Source organism: Chinchilla lanigera, unplaced genomic scaffold, assembly GCF_000276665.1.
Source record: "Chinchilla lanigera isolate Chin_1 unplaced genomic scaffold, ChiLan1.0 scaffold00003, whole genome shotgun sequence".
Taxonomy (NCBI): domain Eukaryota; kingdom Metazoa; phylum Chordata; class Mammalia; order Rodentia; family Chinchillidae; genus Chinchilla; species Chinchilla lanigera.
Window position 1 is genome coordinate 18065978 of NW_004955404.1, and position 19589 is coordinate 18085566.

Below are 19589 nucleotides of genomic sequence, written 5' to 3' on the forward strand. Positions count from 1 at the left end.
GCTTTATCCACAAACACCAATACTTTTGTATTTATGGGATATAATTTTACACTGATTCCATTAAAACCTAAAACCAGCATGTTATACTCTAGCTAGATGGCATCACAATATTTTCGTTAAGCCGGCAAGACTTGCACGCTTTTATGAATGGAATGCAAATACTGATGACACAAAGCATTCCCAGTTGCAGGTTAGCTGCTGTTCATTCAACAGTAAGCCCCAATAGAAATTTTTTTATTAAGTAAAACAATCCACATTTTGGTCTCATTTATAGATACCCAACATTTTAGCTGGTCAATGAAGTCTACACATTTACTATACAACTTACAAACGAATAAAGGAAAAGCTTACAGAGATATTTTAGCAGCTGTAAAAAAAATAAAACTGAGGACACAAACTAACTTTTAAAGGTTTCTATACAAACTTCAAAAGTTCTGTCAGAATGGTGACAACAGAAATCCGTGTTAAACCAGAATCTAGAGTTCTGTCTAGATTTATAAAAATTTAATTCAGAGTTCAAGCTTTAAAAGAAGAGTACACAGAGTGAGACTCTGTCTCAAAAAAAAAAAGAGGGGTACGTAACATTACAGTAGGTGTTTATGGCAAACCAAACAATGCAATTTCTGACCTAGAGCATCAGTAAGCACCTGCATGTTATGTTCCCTAACAACAGAGCCCATCAATGAACACTTGGAACACTTATTATGAGGAACTGGCTCCTGCAGCTACAGTGGCTGAGATGTCCTACGATCTGCCATGTGCAAACTAAGCCCCAGGAAAGCTGGTGGTGTGAGGCCTTAAGGACTAGTATAAGTCCCAGGACATAGGAGAAAACTGACATCTCAGCTCAGGCAATTAGACAGGGAGAGACAATTCAATACCATTCTGCCTTTCTCTTCTGGATGGGCTCTCAACAGGCTGGGTGATATCCATATACTTTAGAAAACAGTACTCGATTTGCTCAGTTTAGCAATTCGGATGCCTATCTCTTTTAGAAACACACTCAAATACAAACTATCAGCCACTTGTGCACCCTGTGACCCAGCTGGCACATAAAGCTAACCATCATACCTCCTCTAGCTTTAGGAACTTCGTTCATTGGATTATTTCCTCTTGCTCCTTCAGTTTCACCCTCATTCTTCTAGCTACTTTCTAACAGCCAACACTCCCTTTCATTTAGATAGAAGAGGTCACTCTCCTCCTTCTTCAGCTATGTCCCTCTTAATGATCTGTCTTCCCTAGCGACATTCCTCTTTAGACCATACACCCAGGACCGAGGACCCAGGACCCAGAAATTAGCTAAGAATCCCAAACACATGTTGACAGCCCGTGCAAGATAGGATGCTTATCTGTCCTTCCAAGCTCTCTAGGCTATCCGTGTAGATACCTCTGGCTTTGAGGTACGGCCACTGACGGTATACAGATCAAAAGATACTAACCTCGGTGCACGTCCTGAAACATACCTGCACTTCTCTCTTATTTCCACCATTCCTCTCCCTTCCCATTTGCAATTTTGGCAACCTCTAGAGGAACGTTCGGAGCCACATACTCCGTATGTCAGAACCACGCAGAACCCACACTGATAGCCTAGGACTGCTCAACTTCTGAAGGTTACATTTTACAAAAATAACAATGAAATGAAATCTCACTTAAGTCACTGTACTCTGCAGTCTCTGCTGCTGAGTTTCTCTAATCTTGTACTCTTTCATGTCTTTTACACTGTTTCCAGAGAGAAAAATGTCACACAAAAAAATGACCAGACTATCCCACTCTAAAACTCTCCCTCATGTCCCTGCTTTTCACGATCATGATCACTGATACGGGGGTGCAAAACTGCTTAATGAAAATGAAGATTCTCAAGCTGGATGGATCGGAATGTCTAGGAGTTGTGAATTTCTAAGGGTCAATCATGAGTTCTTGTTTGGGTATGACAATTTGAGAGTCACTGCCCTTTGCTTCACCTCTTGCTTGGCTTTACCCTCAGCTTCAGTACTGCTAAGAATTGTCTGAACACAGAGCGATATGTTCATCACTTCCATGACTTTCTTTACTTCTCCCTCAGGGAGGATACACTTCATCTCCCCTTCCTCTGTTCTTTCTACTAAAATGTCTCTTCTGTATTGACATTCAGCTTATTCTATCCTGAGAACCCCTGTTACGATTAGCCAGTCCCTACTCTGATCCTCATTCAACCCTACCCAGACCACTGTTTTGGTGGGGGGGGGGGTTGGTCTTTCTGAGGCAGGGTCTCGCTATGCAGTTCAGGCTGGTCTTGAGCTCACTTTGTAGCTCAGGCTGGCCTCGAACTTGCAATGATCCTCCTGTCTTAGCCTCCCGAGTGCTGGGATTACAGGCGTGGGCCACCATGCCCAGCCAGACCACTGTTATACCATGTAAAATCTTTTACTATAATTTTACTCCAAATCTTGCTCCCTAGTCCCTGTCAGGTTATTGAGGGCAAGGAGCAGGTTCTAAATAGTTGCCCTTTATTCAGCACCTAACTAGTGTTTATCAAACAAGAAAAGAAAGAAAGAAAGAAATCTAGTTATTCTGTATTAGTTTAAAAGTTGCTTTAAATAATTAAAATTCTTATTACAGCGGATGCTCATGAACTAGACTTTTTAATCTGCATGTCACAGCTAAAGTAAAAATTTTTTCCAAAACTCTGAATTGATAATGCATATGAAAAATGTCCCTTAAAAATCATTCAAATAAGCATTTGTTCTTTCAACTGTCAAAAAAGACACTTTTGAATTCTGAGAAAAGAAGAAAGAGTGAAGTTCTCACTTAGAAATTAAATAGTGTAGCAGATAAACATGTTAATCTACTTCACTCGGAAATGGGTAAATAACGGAGTCTTAGAACTCTCTCTTAACGCCAACCCAAATGTTGAAATACAGAAACAAGAAACAAGGAAAATGGTACTTTGAAAATTAGTTACATTCTTAAAGAAAATATGGGCCATTATGTCTTAAACCATTAAAATTATCAAGATGTTTACTAAATCTTAACAAATATCTAGTATGTAGTAGGCTATCAATAAACAGTATTTGTCTTTGTGTTATAATTACTGAACACCTCACTTAAATTAAAAATAGCTCATTATTTTAAAATTTGTTATTTTTAACTGATACATAAAAACTGTATGTTACTGGAGTAACTTGACGTTTATATATATACACACACACACACACACTGTGTAATATCTAAGTCAGATTAGACATATCTACCACCTCAAACATTTAGCGTTTATTTAGGTGAAACACTCAAAATCCCCTATACTAGCTTTTTGGAATACATAGTATATAACTGCTATCTATACTCAGCCTACTGTACAATAGCATACCAGAATTTCTCACTCCTATCTAACTGTAACTTAGTACCCACTGTTCAATCTTTCCCTAATTAGTTCATTTTAAAATTAATCTATTTAGATTCCCCCCCTCTACTCAATTAACACATCCTATTCTTACATTCTGATTCTACTCCATCGTGGATTCTAATCAATTGACCCTTTATCTATGGTTCAATAAAGTCCCCAAAATCCACTTTATATTTGTCCAACATTTTTCATGCCTTTACTCACCCTAACTTACTATCTTATCTGAAGTCCAGAAGCAGGAATTCAATTTAGTTCTGACAACAGGGTCAGTTTCTTTTCCCCAACCCGTACTAGATGGCCAGCGTCCACACTGGGCCCAATATTTCCTAAACTCTCGGGATGTTAGTCATGGCCATGATGTTGAGCAGGGGTAGCTACATTCCCAATCGCATCTTTAGAAAGCACTGGATTCTAACAGACTCCACACCCTGCATTTTATCCCCTTTCTGCCACAAGCCCCCGAAAGTCCTTATTGTTCCAATCAAGTCCAGCAATATCTTGATGAAACTGATTACTTGGCCCTGATGCCACAGGACCCTTTAGATCATCAGAAATCTACTGTGAGGAAAGCTTGTGGTCACTAGGAGTTCTCATCCTGAGCTTCTATAATGTAGTCTGCCTTTCTCATTACCTTCAGAAATTTAATAGCAGATTTATGATTTAGAATTATCATTCAAAAGCATTATATAAAATTGAGATCAGGAACCTTCTTTATCTCCCAAAATTATTATAATGACTTTTTTCCTTCTGTCATTGCTCCTTTTGTTCCATATACAAATATTCACCAATATTATGTAAATGATAGGTGAATATTTGATTTATAATTATTTCTCAGTTGTTTGGAGAAGTTTAAATTAAAAAGGGTAAGGTGTATGAATATAGTAGGCTTTCTAAGCCTATGTGTACCTGAGAATGCCTAACGTCGTACATGTATTTCCCTACCAAAGTCTCTTGTAACTTCCAGTTCTCAGCATTGTGGAGATACCTGAAAGGCTATAAGCATAATTTTTTTTAAATCCTATACACTGATACTTTTTCCAGTAGATATACCATTTCAGTAATAAAAGTAACCACAAAAATAATAACAGTACAAATGCCTAATAAAAGCCTTAGCTAAGACATGTGCCCTGTCAATGCCACTGCAAAGTGACACGCTGGCCTACTGCGTAAATTACAGACTTTGCTTCAGCAATATTTCTTGCATTACTTCTGAGATTCCCTCTTCCTATTCAGTCTACCTTTCTCAGGCTTCACCGCATCCCTTTGAAACAAACAAAAATTAACCTTCAAAAACGTTTTCCTGTTTGACATAACTTTTCAGTTTTCTCTTTATGAAGGCAACATGAAATATGAAACTGAGATTAGGGAGTACTTTTATGTTGCAAAACTTTCAGAATAAAACACTGCGTATTTTATAACAACTGCTCTCTATTTTTTGTATTCACTGTTACAGAAGTTATGTATTTCATGAGGTATTCTGAGTTGAGATCAGGTGTGTCAGAATTTGTAGGTGTGTGTTCTCAATTTCCAGGTCCAGAAAGGAATATTAAATGTTTTCTGTAGTGATTCTTTAGCTCTGAAATACAGGGAAGTTCAACTGGGATAGGAAAGGATCAGTATCAGGAAGGGGCCATAGACTTAGATAGTGTTACGGCTCTGCCCAACTTTTCTCACTGTATCTCTGCGGCCTCCGTGGTGATGTCTCCTTGGTGGGGGATTAGCAACAGCCTGGCTCTGTGCAGCCCGTCAGCCGCTGCCACGTTAGGGTGCACACCTTCGTGGGGTGCAGCACGTGGAGGCAACCAATACTCTCCACTCTCCTTCACTGAGTCACGGCCCGCCCCTCCCTTAGGGACTGCACAATTTGTGAGGCTGCTCTGAACGTGACATTTGTTATCATGCACTTAGTTTTGTTTCCCAAACTAAAAAATTAAAAGTTTATTGGTTGTTCTCTCACTCTTGTCTTCTGTGAATTTTATTACACATACATTTTTGAAATATTTTGGCACTTGATCATACTACAGTGCAGATTTCAATAAAGAATATCATTTTCCTAATTTATGCCTTTGGAGACATATGATAACTTGCCTTATCACTTTCTGAATCTACCAGCATGCTTAGGAAGTGTGTGCTATGCAAAGCCAACACACACACACAAGAATTACAAAATTCACCAGCAGAGAAGAAAACATCTTGAAAACATGATCTGCATTCCATGTCTCCGTTTCACTCTTTTGTTACTCCTACACTTTAAATTTCGATCTTTCCACTCCTTGGCAAATGTATACTCCTAGCCACTGGCGAATTCCTACCTGAAAAATCTACAAAATATCCATCTTAATCTCCCTTGATCTCCCTGTAAAATTCAAATATATATGTGGTCCAAGTCTCAAAATTCTCTCCTTTCTTACACCCAAGGGATCTCCAAAGCTATTTGCTGATACTCTCTCAAATGATATTTGGACCCATGTTTCCCTCTATTACACATTATCACCTCAACATACCTAGTAGCTACAAGATTAATAAATCGCTAATGGAAATAAAAAGGGGCAAAATAGTGCTTGGATCCTGCTGATTATTGTTTTCAGATCAACTTAGCCAGAGTTCTCAGAAATGGCATCTTAGTAAGCGACAGACAGACGCTTCTGTGCTGGGGAAGAACGAGCAGCCTCCCAGCAGAGATGGGCTCTGCCTACTGTTCTCAGGGGGCTTTTCGGGAGCTCCCGAGCCTTCCTTTCACCTGCGCTAAATTACAGAGTAATTTCCTGCTCTTTATTTTGATTAAAAAAGTCGAATGAATCCATCAGACATTGATTAAGCACCTGTTCTGCAAAGACGCTGTGATATTTATTAAGGATAATAAGGATAAAATGGAACTTTTCCTTCCTGGGTTAGACTATGGGAAGATACATTGGTAAAAAGAAAAACTTAATGTGATAAAATGTTATGAAAGAAACAGTAATTTTGTGGGAGCATGGAGGAAGAAATGTTCTCTTTTTCTTGGAGAAACAAGAGCAGTAGTCAGAGGCTTCTTTGAGCAACATTTTAAATACCTTCTTTAAGTATATGCTAAAAATTTACGAGGAAAATATTACTACCTTTAAAATGAGAAATAGGGTCAAGTGTGTCTTGTGTCTTTCTCCGAATTCACAAAGCGGGTATGTAGCCAAACAGATCTGAACTCAGACTGGTCAGATAAGAATGCGAGGAGAATGCAAGATATTCTAGACACAACAATGGGTAAGATGTACAAAAAGGTGTGCTTCATTGAGGAAATCAAATGTATTGAGGTACAGCTGAAGTGCAACGCTAGCTCAACAGACATGGCCCCTGTGAACTGGGGGAAGTGGTTGGGAGTTATAAAAATATTTTTCAGTTTCCTACTTTGCTAGTTCACCAATGCAGACAGAAGACAGGAGACACACAGCATGGCAAGCAGCATGACATCATGTCATTCACCCTGCTCCAAGGCGGTTCTAGAGATGCCTGCAGAGGTAGTGCTTTGCATGACAGGGAGGAACACTGAACTTACTGGTGTTCGCCAACCATACCGTGGGCCTAAGCAAGCCTCCTCTTTGTCCCGGGTGGTTCCCATCCTGTTGATGGTTGCAACAACACAGAAAAGGCCCACGTGAAGGAAAGTTGAAGCCCTGCTTTACTGACACACTGTAAAATCACGCAGAAACAATCAGAGCCCAAGGTGGATTACCTCTCACAGTGGGGAGGTGAGACAGAAGAGCACAAGTGAAAAAAGCCATCACTGAGAGCCCTGACTGCAGCAGATGGAGTCTGAGCTTTTGACACAAGCCCTGGGGAACAACTAAGGATGTTTTCAGACGCAGATCGAGTATCTCCAGATTCGTGGGGAGAATTGTACAGGCTTGCTGGAACTCTTCCTCCCCAGCCACAGCTTCTCTTTACAGTTCATGAAAAACCATTCTAAGTGATCCCCTTCTTGAAATGTTTTAACTTGCAACCAAGAAGGCTGGGTGGGTTGCTCAGTTCTGGGAGAAGTTTACAGAAGACTTATTTTCTACTATTGGGAAGAAGGCTGCTTTGCGGCAGGAAAAACAACCCTGAAACCACACAAAGTAAGGAATTTGTGAGCAAGTCAGGCTCAAGTTTCAATTTTTAGCCCATCTTCATCCCTCTGCTTCTTTGTCTTCGCCATCCCTGGAGATGCCTGAGTATTTCCAGCACACTGCTTCTTAGGGCAGTTTTCTTTGGGCTCTGTAACTTGAATCTGAAAGCGTGAATTTGCTTAGAGGCCCAGTACTCTTCGGTTCATCATTTAGAACATCACCCTTGACACTGTATAGTGAACAGCTTCCAACGAGGACGAAACTGCAATGGGAAATACGGGGACTAAAACCAACAGAGCAACAAAACAGTTCAAGAGAAATGTTCCTTTATTCTGAACGTGATGCCCTTAAACACGCAGCCATAATTAGATGCTGATTCAGAGATGGCTTCAGAAATTATTCCCAGTTCTAAAGTTATTTCAGAGCACTTCATTTCCAGGGGTAATTGGTGAGGAGTAATTTTACTCATGGTTTTGCAAATGAGAAGGGCACCAGGAGTTGGAAGGAGTGTGTAGGCGTTAGGAAAGGAAAAAAAGAGGAATTAATACGTATTATGTGCCAGCTCCCCGTGATAAATGCAATCATTATTTATTATAAACATGTACTAATAAAAAAATAAAAATTAATAAAATGTAACCCTTAAGACAGGAAGAAATGATCCTATAGAACTAAAGAAGGGGCTCGATCATTAAAGGGCTGATGCTCCCTCAAAGTCAAGGCTAGCCCGACGCAGAGCTATGGCACTGGCTGTTTGCACTGCTCCACTGGCCCCAGTCCCAGGAGTCTGACAGGCTTTATCACACCAAGAAGCTCAGAAAGATGGAGCTACACAGGCTCCACCTCGCGTTCCTGAAAACATGGATCACAAATACTTACAAACCTCACCTACAAGGGATAAATGTAAAGATGTAATTCAATTTAAAAACCATCTTTTTTCAAAAATTCAAAAGAACGTAAAAATCTGTGTGATATTTTTACTTCTTAACTGCGTTTTGTTCTCCAAACTCTATTTCCTGAGAGTATCTTACTATTAATGAGTATTTTGTGCACACTGGGGTTGTTCATACATAGATATACTAATAGTTTTCTTATTTTGTTTTTAAAGCAGAGCTGTAACGTATTTTTTCCTTTCAGCAATGTCACTAAGTTACATGCTTTACTTTGGTTATTTACCTCTACCTCTCTTGGCTTAATCATTCACATAACTGTCTATAATTTGTGATGTAGCAGATATCAATAGATCTACACAATTTGTAGCAATTACTATGCTTATATATAAACTTATTTAAATTTCGTCCAATTACTTGGACAGAATGCTTTGCCGAGAATTGAAACTGCTGGGGCAAATGGTATACAGAATGCAAATTCTGAGTCATAAGTCCAAAACTCCTCTGAGAGTTCCTCTGAGCACAGAAACAGGATTTATCAGCCTACCTTCCCAGTGTGTAGCTCAGGGCGCACAATCACAGCAGCATTAGATACTGGTATTTCTAGTCTTTAGGAATGTGATGTTGCTGAGAAGTTGTTTTTTCATTAATCTGAGCCTAATCATCTTCACATATCCTTATTTGTCACTTATATCATTCGACTTTCCTCTTTATGTTTTCAATTCCCTCAGAATATTAATGTCTTTGTTTATAAAAAGCTCATTTATGATTAAAGATGCTGACCTTTTAATTGCTTGCATTACAGAAGAAATGTCACAATAGCCTCCCTATATTAATTTCTCTGTGGTATTTTACTTTATTGTACAAAAGTATTTAAATACACTATTTTTTAAAGGCAAATTATTTAAGGATTACATAAGGAATAAAGATTTGAGTTTTATTGGGAACCCAACTGGGAATCCCCTGGGGAAGGAAACGGCAAGAGAAAGGCAGTATATAGAGGCTGAGGGATTTAGCCATGGAAAGGCACCAGGTCAAAGCATGATGGTAGCAATGGCAGTGGGCAGGGAACTCACAGACACATGTTGCAGAACAGGGTCTATGAGAACTCGGTGACTGGTTGAATTGGTACTGTCAGTGGGGATTAAATTACTGTGTCATCACAGGGTGTGGTTGATTTAGTCATATTTCCAATTGAAGTCTAAAGAGTTAGCTGCCACCAATGCCATGCTTAAAAGAAGTGAGGAAAAAGGCATGGAAATAACAAAAGCATGATCACATTGCCACTAAATGTGAGTAGAGAAGCTGTCACTGACTGGAATTTCTAAAAACATTTATTAAGTATCCCTAGAGAAGATTTACTTTTCCATACATTTTACATTCAACTCAAATTATCTTCTGAAAGCAGTGAGTTTATAGGTTGAAGTGCATAAAAAAATTTTCCAGACACAATTCTGGGAGGAAACAGATTGGCACTCCAAATTGGGTTATTTAATTAAATTTCTACAAAGGAGAGGATCTAGGAAAACTACGAGGTACAGCAGTTCTCCCTGGTTAGCACTGTTACTAACCCAAGGGAACTGTTACTAACCCAGGGGGCAGCAGTCCCCAACCTTTTTGACATCAAGGACTAATTCTGTGGGGGTGGGAAGAATAGTTTCAGGATGGTTCAAGCCTGTTACATTTACTAAGGACTCTATTTCTATTATCATTACACTGCAATATATAACAATATCATTATACAACTCATCATAATGTAGAATCAGTGGGAATGCTAAATTTATTTTCCTGCAACTGGACAGTCCCATGTTGGGTGATAGGAGACAGTGACACGCAAAGTTTTTTGCTGAAGTCCAGGCTACTCCATAATCTTTATTTTGGTTGTCGCTGCAGAAAACCCTGCTTTGCAAAGAAAATGCAAATGAAAGCAGGCTTTTCAGTGTTTTGTGGCCATCTCAAGATATTCTGCCTTTACTTAAATCCAGAACATTTGCAGATTTGAAGTTGTCTCAAAAATATTTTTACGGCCTCTGTCCTTTATCGTCTCTAAGAACTGATCCTCTTCCAGTTTGGACAAAGCTGATTCACCTGTTTTATTCACAAATGGATTGCGGGCCTAGTCCATCCCAGTTCAGGGACCTTCACAGTTGAGAAGTAATGCACAAACCCTCTTGAAAGCTGAGATAGTCATGTACCAAGTGACAAAAAGAAAGTCCTGGCTCAGTCTCTTTCAAAATACTTGCTAATATTTGAAATATGTCTAACATCCTAATGCTCACACAAACTCAGTTTGGGTTTGAAGGCAGCCACTTCATCTGCCTACTTAACACTACTGTCATTCTCCCTGCAGTGACAGGGTAAGCTTGTTGAGCACTTGAATATGTCACTGTTATGGTTTGTGACTGCATATCCCCCCAAATCCTCATGTAGTCATGGGGCAGGCTTCTAGATTTATGATTGATTCATGGTACAATGTTGGAATTATGGATGTGAAAGCTACACCCACCCTGGGATGGAAAGTTTGCATACAGTGTAAGGGAGGGAAAGAGACTGCTTGCTGCCATTCTTGCCTTTTGCTCTTGTTGTTTTGCTGTCTTCTGCCATGAACTGTAGCCCTCTGCCATGTGCCACTCTGCCTTACAGCCAGCCAAGTATGGACTGAAACCTCCACAAACTGTGAGCTAAATAAACCTTTCCTTCCTTAATTTGGGGTGTCAGGTATTTTGTCTCAGCAACAGAAGTAACTAAGATGGTCACACATATAAGCAAGTTTCAAGACTCATTCTGTGTCACTGTGCTGCCAGTGATAACTATTTCTCTAAGAAATCTCTGGAGCCACTCTCATAACTCAAAATCTCTGGCCACTGTTCTACCTTTAGAAAGCTATCTCATTTTCGTGTATAAAAGAAGACAGGTGTAAGAAAAGCAAGAGTTTTCTGCATCCATTTCTTCACAGAGCTGCATAACATATGTGAGTTAAGAACATGTATTGTAATATGGTTGATAATTCTAATCACATCCTGCAAAACACTGTTAAGTTTACATGACATTTCTGGCTAGCCAGCATTTCTCTACGGATAGCACAGTGCATAGAGTTGCATTCAGAAGCAACCTCTTTGACCCAAGTAGCGAAACCAGAAAGGCATCTAGTCATGGCCATTGCTTCGTTTGTGTATGCACCAATACAAAATGACCAATTCAGTTTTTTCTAATATGGAATCACTGAAAGAGGTGAATAGTTCTGCAGCTGTGGTATTGATTGGCAACAAAAGCACCCGTACCATATCCTGACGCACATCCTCATGAAAATGTATCCCACATAAACAAGCATCATTGCCTTGTTGTCCGCAATGGCAGCTCATCAAACTGGATTTCATATCACAGTGACTCAGTGATCTTTTCTAACAACTGTATCTCAATGGCCTCTGCTAGCTCGTCGATTCCGGTAGCTATAGTGCGAGCCAAAAGACGAACACATGTCATGTTTTAAACCACACCTCCTAAAAGTTCATGATAAATGTCCTTAGCAGCTGGTACGATCAACTCTTCACCAATAATAAAAAGGGCTCATTACCTTTAGCAATGTGGTTAGCCACTAAGAATGATGCTCTCAGCGCAGACACATTTGATGAAGTGGTGGCCTCCAATAATTGCTTCTGCTCTTCATGCTCATGTTTCTTTTTTCCTTTGAGAAACTCCAAAGGCTCATCTTTTAGCGCAGGGTGCTTGGGCACCATGTAGTGATGCAGTTTTTAAAAGTTTCATTGCATAGCCAATCACCATATAGCATACAAAGCGAGCTTGGAGAAGGTAAATCACCCATTGCAATGAACCTTTAATTTAAACAGGACTCAGTATTTTCTTTTAAATGCTGCTTTCTTTTGTCAGCAGTCTTAAGAGTTCTCTACGGCCTTCTCATTGGGTCTTTCTCTTTTTCAGAGATGCTCCCAGCACCACTTGGTTTTTATTCACTTAGACTAGGGTTACCGTATGTGCTTAACAAAACTCTGAAGGAAATGGTCAGTACAAGTAATACACACAGAAGTGGTAAATAAAACAGCAAGGTCACACACAGACCAAAATAAGTGCCAGATTGTAACTTAAAGCCAGCAGATGCAGCTGTACAACAGGAGTGCATTGACCCCCTTGCCACCACGAAGCCTGCCACCAAATGCAACTTGCCAAATGTCACCCACTGACAGTTTGGATATGAGTCTGCAAGCAATTGATTTAGTATGTTCTGTGTGGTCAAATGTCTCTGCTAATGTTTTTGCAACCACTCCCCAGCACTAGCATCACTTCCTCAGCTCCATCTCTGATCACCAGGTATTAGACTCCATAAGGAGCATGCAACTTAGATCCTTCACATGGGCTCCTGTAAGACTCTAATACTCCTGCTGATCTAACAAGAGGCAAAGCTCAGGTCATAATGGGAGTGATGGGGAGTGGCGGTAATTACAGGTCATGCTTCACTTGCTCACCTGCCCTTCACCTGTTGCTTTGTGCCTCAGTTCCTAGCAGATAGTGGACCAGTACCAAGTAGCCTGAGGTTGGAAATCCTCTCTTAGGAGTTCAAAGGAATAACTGCTCATGAGAATCCAGAAAGATTTCTGAGATCACCTAACAGGTACGATAGTTTGAGATAAAGAAACACAGGCAACCTGTGGTAACCCTACAAGGTGGGATCTGGAATTTACCTCACTCTACTTTCCCTGTCTTCTCTCTAAATGTTGTCTCCCACTCACCTCCAGGCACAAGAACACCCGCTGATACCGTTCAGAAGCACAGACTGGAGTGGAGAATCCATCCAAAGTGGAAGGGTCTTGCAAGCACACTCCACTCTTGTGCTTTCAATAGGAAGAATAGTTCTCATCCACAATACAGGCTGCACAGGGAGACTATCAGTACTATAACAAGCAACATGATTAAAAAAAAAAAAAAAAAAAGGCAGAGAAGTCACTATAATTCACAGGATGAAACCAGCCACACATTTCCGAACCTTTCCCTACCTGCATGGTATCAGCTTTAAAACCCTTTCTGCAGGCAAGGTATATCCCTCTTAATCTTAATTGACTTAATTTAAATGGTATATTTCACAAAAGTCCATGTTTTACATCTTAAGGTACATGTTTGAATAAACTTTATTTTGTCATTGAATTAAAGTATAAATAATAAATTTTTTATTCACTAAATAATGAAAAAACAGTCTATGCTCTTAAAATACACCATTAATACCTTGGGGATGAGTGATGAATGACAAATATTTGCAAGTTTGATACTTCACTAACATGAAGGAAAATGATTCTGTTGATTTTTCTACTTGCTCTCTGGCCTTCCACAAAGACTTCGGTAAATGTCTCTAAGAAGGAAGTTTTCGAATACAGTTAATTACATTACATCTGTAGAAAATGCTGCAAAATAACATGAGCATAGTGTATGGTCCTCAAAAGCCATTGAAAGGGTTAAGAAACAAGCCTGTCTCACTACCTCTGCGAAGATAGACATATAGTTTTAGAGAGGTTGCATCCTTTGCTGAAGGTCACACAGCTAAGAAATTGATAGAGTCCAAACTAAGCTACACCAAAACTATGAATTCATTACCATTCACTATAATCCATTAAAGTATCTGCTTTTTGCAATTAATTACTCCATAGCAACATTTCTGTGCTTTGCGAGACCTCCTACTTCTTATTGTGTGTGTGCATTTCTAAAGATAAATTAAATATGTAACAACCTGAACCTGTTCTGTGCTCCTACTTACAAATCTTTATGAAAGTAAATTTCAGTTTTGCTTTTGAAAACTAAAGTTCTCAACTAGAAAAGCACAGATCCACAAAACTTCACCTTAAAAAATAGTACCCAAAAGAATTCATTGATTTCTTAGCTTTTTGAGTCTTGCTATATTATTCCTATTTCCTTTACCTTTTAAGTTCATCGAAAACCTTTTTTAAAAATGAGTGTTTTTTTATACCCAGTGTAAAATGTGTTCCAACTCTGGTGAGAACGGACTGTTAATCTCTACATTTTATTGACCTACTTCAGTTTCAGCTCATTAAACACAGACATCTCAATGATCAAAAGAAAATGAACCAAATGTAACTTGGTGTAACCTTACTGAGTAAGAGAGTTATTCAAAAAGCAAATAAATCTGAACAGGTAATTTAATATTGACAGTCTTCCATTTAAAGAATATATATGTAATGAGCAAGGGCATCCAGGAATAATTCTTTCTCATACTTTTCATTTGATCAATAAAGGCACACTCTTGGGGTGCCTTTCGTTCATCTCCCTTATCAGATTTTATTCTCTCCCAAACTTTAAGACAAGGACAAATAGAGGACTATGACCTCTACAATGATAGCTTCCAAGATTATTTATCTTGCCTATAGAATTATGAAAACTAAAATAAATGTGTTTATAACACAGAAGGGAAGAAAACAGTAATTCAAACTCATCCTACTAACAGTAGTAAAAATTTAGCCCATAAAATATAAAAGTTTAACACCTTTTAAATATGACTGTATTTGAAATATATTTAAACGAATGTCTGCACCATATCAAAACCTACATGTTTCATTACCACTGAGAGGTAATTCTGTCTAGGGTAAAATTTCTTCATGCCTCTAATAAAATATCCTAAATAAATAATGAGCTAAACTTTAAAAAGAAACAAAGAATTTATCTAAGATATCACTGAAAGGAGGTCTTAAAGGCAAGATAAATCTAAATACTCAGCAACCATTAAGAGATAAAGAAAATATGACACACAGGCACAATGGAGTACTGTCTGGTCGTCAAAGAGAAAATTCTATCATTTGCCAAAACATGAATGACTCTGAAGGACTTTATGTTAAGTGAAATAAGCTCGGTACATATGGACAAATACTGCACCATCTCACTTGCATGTGGAATCAAAAAAAATGATCTCATAGAAGTAAAAAGTTGAATGGTACTTACCAGAGGAATGGCTAGCTTGGAAGGGATATTAAAAAAACTACAAAATGTTTTAGAAGGAGTAAGTTCAAAAGATCTGTTTTATACCCTGCTAAACATAGTCAGTGATGATATACCATATTCTTGAAAAAATGCAGAGAGTGGATATTAAAGGATCTTACAACCAAAAATAATAACTCTATAATACATTATTCAGCAATTTTAACATATATATAAACACATCATGCTGTATACTTGAAAATAAAATTGTATCAACTTAAAATTAATTTGAGGAAAAAGTCTAGATAAGTACTTCTAATTTGCAATTGTTAGAAATATTTTAAAGACTACGCCTGACTATATCATGATTTGTGGTATTATAGCAGTTATTTGTTTGCTTATTCAGAAAAGCAGTGGCCACTCTATCTGGTCTTCATGAAGTCTGAACTCCAAGCCAGTATCTTTTCAGGAGTAACGATCTTCTTAACTCAGGAAAAATTTCACTGATAGGAAATATGTGATTTATCCCCAACATAAAATTAACAAGAGTGATAGATGGAAAAATGAATCATTTTCAAGTTCATTACTATTAACTTCTTTACGGAAAAATAGCTTTTTACAAGAAATATATCCAAACGAAACATAAACTAATAAATCCAGAGCCAAACACAGCTTACATTAACAACCTTTATTTTTCTCCATTCTCTCAATAATGGGTCAGGAATGCTCTAACACCAGCCACACTTCCTGTATGGTGATAACAGCTATGGAAATGCACCCCTTAAATGTTAAATAATTTTCCTTTCATGGCAGGATATTCGAGGAAACTCCCCTAGACATTTGTCTGAAATTCATTTATTTCATCTCAAAAATGTTAATTAGATTAAAATTTCTTTAAATTTAAATTTTATAGTATTGGGATCACTTTATAGAATTCGTTGCAAAGTTACCTTAGAAAAAATAAACTCCATGAAAACAGCTTACTCAACAAGCCCAGCTTAAACATAATTTAAGAAACTTCACCTACTACATGTCTCATTCTATTAACATAAAGCATAAAAATTTTAACTAAGCACAATAAATAACCTATTTGCTAACCTATTTACATATCAAAATGGGTTCCTTAATGTTGGCTTAATCACAGAACAAAAAGAGAAATCAGTTATAGAGCCTGCTCCCAAAAAGTCTCTGGTCTAATAAAAAACAAAAAGAAATACATTTTTAAAACAGTCTTGCTACTTTGAGTCCCTGCTGTATGTTTAAAATAGCCAAGTACTGACCTATATGTGGTAAGTTTCAAAATTTCAGGGGTGATCAAGGAAAAGATACCAAAGGACCCAAGGTGGAAGTAGCACACAGTGAGCTTCAGGGGAGTCCCCCACAGCACGAGGGACGGGGTACGGGCTCTCACAGAAGACGAGAATCACAGGAACTCTGAAGAGAGAAAGGAATGGCAGAGGGGCTGGCATGTGAAGGTGAGATCCCTCAGCAGGAAGCCGGAATTCTTTCACAGGAAGTCTCCGGGTCCCAGAAAGCTGCCAGGCAGGGTTGCCTTGGAGTCTTTTATAGCTCAAGGCTTTGTTTTATCTGCAGCTTCCCGGTCATGGGTGAAGTTCTGAGGGTCTGTAAAGCAAGCAGGCTCTAAATGGATAAAAACATGGGAACTGGTAACTACAAGGAAAGCAATTGGATCTGTAAAATTTTAAGTTGGGCCCTGATGGGCCTTGGGCTAATGGTTCTAGCCTGGGGTGAGGAAGAAAAATGAGAGCCCATCTGCACTCCCGTAAACATTAAATGTCACCGCACAGACAGCAGAATCCTAGCTATTCATGCATAGCCTTACTTATCTCTAGAGTTTTACTTATGAATCAGAAAAGTCTGAAAGATGTACCAAAATACTCCTTGCAGCTTTACCAAACTAACAGACGTTGCAACTCCTATCCTGGACTAAGCCCTCTGTGGGCACCAGCCAGTAGAGTGAACACGGTACACAACAGGATCGGCTACATCATTTATTTGCAGCAGCAGAACATTAAAGCAAGCACTGCGTCCCTCTAAGTGCAGAACCGTATGCGCTCTCACAGTTCAGTCACATGCCCACGAAATAGGCTCTCGTAGATATGTTTTCTATTTTCATCATGCACATCACCTAGTGGTGAAAGACCAAGAATTAAAAGGAAGATAATGAATGTGGCACGCAGGAAACAAAAGGAAACAAAGCCACGCAGGAAACAAAGGGATGCTCCACTGACAACTGGTAAAGCGAACCTTGAGAAAGCCCACTCCAAAGAGCTGACAGCGGACACCTGAAACATGCAAACAAGGCAGCTACACAATGGGTATGTTTGGGGGCGGGGGCACACTTTGGACGGGTTCCTGCATGAAGTTCCCAATCAGGAACATTCTGCTTCCCCTGGAACAGGTGGCAACATTTGGAGACCTTTCCGCTTGTCACAGCGTGATATGACAGGAGGTGACACTGCTACTGGCGTGTAGTAGGTGGAGGTTTGAGTTGCTTCTACGCATTCTACCATGCCCAGGATGCCCTCCCACGCAAGAGAAAAAGCTCATCTCGAGGTGTCAATGGCGCTAAGGCTGAAATACTCCAGTATTTCAAGAGTTCAGTATGTTTACTTCTTAGGGCCCCAGTCTTTATGGTAATACATCAGAAACCTATGTTTCTAACCTGGAGGGAAATTTTAATTTGTGTTATGGTAATTCCGTGGAATATTACATGGCCACCAAAATTATTCCTAGAAAAAAACTGTAACGGTATAGAAAATATCAGTACGTTCATAACCTGAAAAACATGATAGAAATACAGAAGTACTGTTTTTTTAAAAAATATATTTATGTGCTTAGCAAGGGCTTTCTTTTCTTTCTGAAAGAAAACATGAAGGAATTTTGGTAGTTATTTATGAATGATAATATTCTTCTACTTGCTTGTGGTTTTCAATACTTTAAATTTTTAAGAGAATGTGTATTCTTTCATAAAACTATGAACATACAGAATCCCATTTTCTTTGTATAACAGTGCTTTAGACATTCAGCTTGCTTGGTAGCCATATGTGGACCTGATGCAACTAATAAAAAGCTGTGCTATTCTGTGTGACTCATACAAGAATAAATACTCATTTTAGAATGATTTCAGCAGGATAATTAGTGAAATCTGAGATTTACTAAAGATGAAAAGTGGAAGAACTGTTACAGTCTTGTCTTTTCTTCTACATGAAGGTCAGGTTTATATAAAAGAAAAGTTGATCTCAAAAGTGGCTACCAAAATTGCTATTGTTACTTAGCAGATCACATTCACCAAGAATCAGTTTCAACAAGGCACAGGTTTGAAGTCTTGCACGACTTTTTTTAACAAAATAGTTACACTGAGATCATGAAAGCATGTCTATTTAGGAGAAGCACATCGTGCAAAACATTGCTCTTGATTCTACCAGTTAATGATAAAAAATGTTACAGATTTAGAAGGCATCCTTGTCAAACATAAGGACAATTTAGAAAGCATATTATATATATGTACAATATATATACGTATATATGTGTGTGTATGTATATATATATATATATATATATATATATATATATATATATATAATATAAATATATATAGAGAGAGAGAGGTTAACAAAACTCCGTATTCCAGAAAGAAAGGTGAACTGGCTGGAAACATGCAAAAGAACACGATGGAAGCAGAAGGGGTAAGCATAAAACACCATTCTTAAATTCCCCAAATTGAACGCCTTCTAAAGCTCATTATACAAATGCAGCGTGTTTGGACACTGGCAAAAAGGAACTTAACAATTATGAGACAGAGGCAGATGGAGACATACATAGTATGTATAGCTGCCACACCACATTTATGACTGCAAGCAGTATTTACAATTGACCTGCAATAATTAACTGTTCTGTCAACTAGAATAAGAAATGCCCAACTGCTTGGCTTACACAGTTCTGGGTGTGGCTTAATGGATTTACTGCAGATGGAAGATCCACCTTGGACTGCATGGCACCAAGCAATAGGCTTGTCGCCTAAATGGAATAAAAAGGGGGACAAAGAAGGAAGGTTCCTTTCTGTTTCTTCGGAGGAGCTCCAGCCTTCACTTTCGTCTTGGAGGTCCATCTCCTGGCTTCCAGTGCAGACCCTTCAGCTTGCTCATACGGACTCGCAAGGGACTCTGGAGTGAGCGCCATGCCTTCGACTTCCGACTGGATCCTTTGGATCTCCAGTGCACAGCACAGGCAACGCTTTTGCACTCTTTCACACCTGACTCTACAGGCAGCCATTGTAAGCCT

At 38.8% G+C, this 19589-nt stretch overlaps 1 protein-coding gene and 1 long non-coding RNA gene across 4 annotated transcripts in view; one reads left to right on the forward strand and one right to left on the reverse strand.

Moving 5' to 3' along the window:
• Positions 1-19589, reverse strand: part of Gpc5 (glypican 5) — a 1267099-nt gene that overhangs the window by 1241612 nt on the left and 5898 nt on the right. The window lies entirely within an intron of this gene.
• LOC102030031 overlaps positions 12842-19589 on the forward strand; it is an 11575-nt gene continuing 4827 nt past the window's right edge. The window contains exon 1 of the long non-coding RNA XR_259316.1: positions 12842-12978. This is a non-coding gene — a long non-coding RNA (uncharacterized LOC102030031). The remainder of the gene's footprint in view (positions 12979-19589) is intronic.